Source organism: Sceloporus undulatus, chromosome 3 (assembly GCF_019175285.1).
Source record: "Sceloporus undulatus isolate JIND9_A2432 ecotype Alabama chromosome 3, SceUnd_v1.1, whole genome shotgun sequence".
Lineage (NCBI taxonomy): Eukaryota > Metazoa > Chordata > Lepidosauria > Squamata > Phrynosomatidae > Sceloporus > Sceloporus undulatus.
In genome coordinates, this window is record NC_056524.1 from 159682907 (window position 1) to 159688906 (window position 6000).

The following is a 6000-nucleotide window of genomic DNA, read 5'->3' on the forward strand; positions in this document are numbered from 1 at the left end:
TCTTCCTTTACTTACTTATTACATTAACATTCCTATCTTCCCTTCAAGAAGAAGAAAATGATTCTGTCCAACCTGCTCCTGAGTCATGGTCCTTAATCTACGGTATTTGGGAAATTAAATTTGCAGTGGGAGCAAAGTGAGGAAATAACTTTGAAGACGTCCTCTCCCTTTGTTGTTTACTTTTATTTTGAAATACTGCTGGGAATTTCGCTGGAACTACCCTGGAGTCTACATAAAACTCTTATCTCTTTCCCCACGGAGAAGAACTCATATTAAAGTAGAAAAGAAAAGCAATATAGACTAAGAAACTTGCAACTATATTGGCTCCAGCTGCGGTTTGTTTCAAATAGAGACTCTGAAAGAGACTTAAACGGAGTATTTGCACTGCTGCCTCTCTTAGCCTGGGAAGGCTGCAAGAAAGACTAGGTAGGGAATAGAAAAGGACTGGGAGAAAGTGAGTGAAGGCTTTTAAAACAAAATAGCAAGCCAAGGAAAACAAAATAGCAAGCTAAGGAAAAAGAAGACTTCGGTTTGAATCGGATGAAGGGCTTTCTCGGAAGGGCAGGCTGATCAGAGACGCGGGTGAGGCTGCCCTCTACTGGATATCTTAAAAATTGCAGAGGCAGAAATCATCTTTGCTGCAGAAGCAAACGTGAGGCAGGAAAATAAAAGGAGTCAAAAGGAGAGGAGATCCGAGGGGAAAAAAAAGAAAAAAAAAGAAGAAGGAACAGAGGAAAAGTTTTGACTTCTGTGTACCTCATCAGTGGGGAGAGAAAACCTATTGGAATAGAAAGTAGGAAAGATCCAAACAAGCTGAATTACTTCGAGGCAACACTGCCCTAGGAGAATAGATACAGTAACAGTGAAAATAGCACTTAAGGCAGCCTGAGAAAGAAACAAAATAACGGAGTAACAATATAGATAAACTGAAACTGTTGCAAAGGGGGGTTGTGAACATTGGAGACAAGAAGGCTATAAAAGCCTGACGGAATTACAAGAATAACTATATTAACCACACTAAGAGTAAAACAAAAAGGAAAGTACCTAAGGGATAAATAATACAATAAATCATAAATAATAACTAGGTGAAATCTGTGCAGTGCGAAAAGATAATGTATACAAGGAAAGCAAAAACAGAAGCCAGCCAACAAAGAAGACCATCATTTGGAACAAATCCCGGATCAACAGAACAGATGCAACTCTTAGAAGAATTAAAAAATCTTTATTATGAAATGAAAGAAGATATGAAGGCGATGAAGAGAGATATGAATGCTATGAGGAAAGAAATTAAACAAGAGATTCGTCAGGAGATAAGGGCTGAACTGAAAGATATCAAAGACACATTAGGCAGAGCAACAGAAGATATTACAAAAATGGGAAAAAATATGGAAAAAATTGAGAGTAAAACAGAAAAAATAAACAAAAAAGTTCTTGAAATGGAAAAAAAACTACGAACGTGATCTTGATGAAAGAGCGCTACAAGATCAAAAGCAACGTGAACAGTGCATCAAGATCAGAGGTTTAAAAGAGAAAGATAACGAAGATTTATATGAATACCTCACACCGATTTTGGCTGAATATGTAGGAGCAGAGAAAGAACATTTTGAACAAGAAATAAGTAAAATGTTCCGCCTTAACTCTAAGATAGCGAAACAAAAAGGACTGTCTAGGGACGTGATCGTTTATTTCACAAGGAAAAAAATTAGAGATGAAATCATTCAACTAAATTACGAACAACATCTTGAAGTAGAAGGGGAAGAGCTAATTCTATTAAAAGATATCCCTTTGAGGATCTTAAAAAAACGTAATGAGTACAAACCCCTAGCGATGCTGCTCAGGAAGAACAATATTCCATATAGATGGGATAGGCTGGAAGGGCTGATTTTCAAATATAAAACGGACTTACTTAGAATAAACTCAATTCTAAAATTAAAAGACTTCATGAAAAAACATAAGAGAGACCTGGAGAAATCGTCGAATACAGAGGAGAAAAAAGACAAAGATAACAACATAGGTGAACCTTCGGACTTAGAATCTGAACAGGAACAAGAAAGAGATGAGAATAAAGGAAAAGAGGAAAAAGCAAATAGTGAAGAGGAGGAAGAGACAGCAGAGGTGAATTGAGATAAGGTAAGAGATATAGCTTATTAACTATATACACAACTATGCATAACCTAAAAAATACTCTCGTGGAACGTAAGGGGCATGAACTCCCCTCAGAAACGGAAAAAAGTAAATCACTACTTGAATAAAATTAAAGCTAACGTAATATGCTTGCAAGAAGTCCATATTAGAGAAAAAGATTTAAGACTATTGAAAAATAAAAAATTAGGTCAAGAATTCACTTCAGTTAACATTAAGAAAAAGAATGGAGTAGTCATATATGTTAATCATAAATATAAAGCCAAAGAACTATTTAGGGACAATGAAGGCCGTTATGTCGGGGTAGAGGTTATGTTCCCAGGTGGTAAATATCTTATTGTTGGAATTTACGCCCCCCTGGATCAGAAAGAAATATTTTATAATAAATTGAGTGACGAATTGAGTAAAGCGAGTCTTGGAAAAGTTATGATAATTGGAGATTGGAATGGTGTAGTAAATCCCGAATTGGATAGGAAATCAGATAAGGCAATCAAAAGGACACAAGGGAAACTACCCAAGTCTTTTGAAAACCTGCTAGAGGAACATGCACTTTATGATATCTGGAGATATAAATATAATGATTCGAGAGACTATACTTTCTTTTCGGAACGCCACAAGTCATTTTCTAGAATTGATATGATGTTCGCAACTAAGGGGATCTGCAAGGAGACAATAAAGATAGATTCAGAACCGAGAACAATCTCCGATCACAGCCCTATGATTGCAACATTAAGATTAGAGAAGCAGGAATATTCTTGGAAATTAAATCTTGCCTTACTGCATAATGAGGACATCTTAAAGAGAGCTAGACAAACGCTGAAACTATTCTTTAAAGAGAACCAAAAGGATGATATTGAGATGACGACCGTATGGGAAACCTCTAAAGCATATATGCGGGGTTTCTTCATCCAGCAAAATCACATTCTACAAAGAATAAAGAGAGAGAAACTACGCTGTCTATATGACAATCTTCAGAAAAAGGAGAAAGAACTTGAAAAGAAACCTTCAGAAAAAACAATCTTTAAAGAAATTAAAACATTAAAAAAACAAATAGAAATAATTGAAAATGAAGAGATTCAAAATAAAATAAAGGACATGAAGCAAGTCCACTTTGAGCAAGCAAATAAACCTGGACGTTGGTTGGCATACAGGCTAAAGAAACAAAGAGAAAGAAATATAATTGCAGAAATCGTGACAAAAGACAAGAGAAGGATAACGGATCAAAGTGGAATAAGAAAAGAATTTCAGAAATTTTATACAAACTTATATAAAGACAGCCTGAGAAAGAAAGAAAATATTATAAGTTTCTTAGACAATATTAATCTATTAAAATTTAAAGATCATCAGAAGGACACTTTAAATGCTCCAATAACAATGGCTGAGATAGTGGAGGCAATCAGAAACGGGAAGAAGTCCAAAACCCCCGGACCTGACGGCATACCTATAGAGTATTATCAGAAATTGGAAGATGAGCTGTCAATACCTCTAAAAGATACTCTAAATGCAATTGGATTAGAAAAATACCCTGCAACATGGCAACAAGCTAACATTACACTTATCCTGAAAGAAAACAAAAATCCTGAAGATGTAAATAGCTACAGACCCATCTCACTCCTTAATGTGGATTATAAAATCTTCTCCACAATACTCGCAGAAAGAATGAAGAAAGTGCTTATGGAATGGATAGGGAAAGAACAAGCTGGCTTTCTCCCAAATAGACACATTAAAGACAACACTCGCATCGTCATAAATACACTTGAATACTATGAAAAACATAACGAAAAAGAAATGGCTTTACTTTTTGTGGACTTTGAGAAAGCCTTTGATAATGTGTCTTGGGAGATGATTTTTGCCATGTTAGAGAAAGTGGAGGCCGGGTTTCAATTTCAGAGATGGATCCATGAAATATATAACAAGCAGATGGCAAGGCTAATAATAAACAATGGTAAATCGGAAGAATTCAAAATTAAGAGGGGAACCCGTCAGGGGTGCCCTCTCTCTCCACTTTTATTTATCTTTGTTTTAGAAGCCTTAAACCATCTGATCCGAAATGAAAGAAGAATCCAAGGAATGAAGGTCAAGAATTACGAATACAAAATGAGACTTTTCGCTGACGACATTGTATATATTTTAGAAAATCCTTTATGTAGTCTGAACTACTTGACTAATATACTTAAAAATTTTGAAGAGATCTCTGGTCTCAAGGTAAACAAGGAGAAAACCAATATGCTAGTTAAAAATATGAAGGAAGAAAATATGAAACAGTTAGAACGGGACTCAGGATTTAAAATAGAAAAAAAGATCAGATATCTGGGCATTATTCTGACAAATAGGAACATAGATTTATTTCAAAATAACTACATCCCAACATGGAAAGAGATACGAAAAGATTTAGACAGATGGGGAAATATTCCATTATCATGGATGGGTAGAATCTCGGTGATTCAAATGTTAGTCTTGCCTAAAATTCTTTATTTATTCCAGACAATCCCAATCTTACATTCCTTTAGACCTTTAGACACATGGCAAAACAATATAATGAAATATATCTGGAATAAGAAAAAGGCCAGAATTAACAAAAAAGTAATGTGTGATGATAGAGCAAGAGGAGGCCTGGGTGTTCCTGATATAAAAATCTACTACTTCTCAGCAGCTCTTTGGTGGATATCTGATTGGATATTACTGGGAAATGATCATCTATTAGCATTAGAAGGGGAAAATCTAAGATTTGGTTTCCATGCTTATTTATTTTATAATAAAGACAAAATTCACAAAGAATGTAAACATCATGTAATTATAAAAGCACTACTGAAAGTGTGGGAGAAATGGAAACCTAGATTAGCAAACCAAATAGTGCAGCACTGCTCCCCACACGAGGCGTTCTTCAGTAGGGAAGGCATTCCAAAAGGGAAATGGCTAAGATACCTAGATTTAACCATAGAAGCTCAAGATAAAATAGACTTTAAAAACCAAGAGCAACTATATGAATCAGGTATAGAATGCCATTGGTATCTCTACTTGCAATTGAGACAGAGATGGAAACTAGACATGATAGAGCCTGGATTAAAAAGAGTAATTATGGATTGGGAAATAATAATGGTAAAAGGGCAGAAAAAAAAATTGGCTAAATTGTACAAAATGATCCTCAGTTGGAACACTGAGGAGGAAATTATACGACACTGCATGATAAAGTGGGCTCAAAATGTGGGACATAGTATACCATACGAAAAATGGGAGAAAATTTGGAAATTAAATCTGAAGCACACAATATGTCAGGATCTTAAAGAAAATACTTATAAAATGATTTATAGATGGCATCTCTCGCCAAACAGAATTGCGTTAATCTATAAAACTAGTAATCCATTATGTTGGAAGTGCCAAAAGACTATTGGTACTTATTATCATATGTGGTGGACATGCGAACTTGCCAAATCCTTTTGGCAAAAAGTATATGACATCATTTCCAGGGAATTAGAAATTCAAATACCTTGCACACCAGAAGTTTGTTTGTTAGGTATCTTTGAGGATAAAGTTGGAAAAAAATTTGGTAAACTTTTATTTTATCTATTCACTTGTGCTAGAATTGTTTACGCAAGGTTTTGGAAATCGAATCAAATCCCCTCCATGGATAAGTGGCTGATGAAAGTCCTAGAGACGGCAGAGATGGACAAGATCTACTGTGGATCAAGAGGGAAAAAAAATGATGTAGAAAGAAAAGGCATTTGGCAACCTTTATATACATACTTGAAAAGAAGATGGAACAATTTTATGCTGACATAAAGCAATGTTGTTACGCTGACGTGCTCAACTTTTCCTAGCAGTTTAGACTACTTCACTTTACGTGGGGGGGGGGGGGGG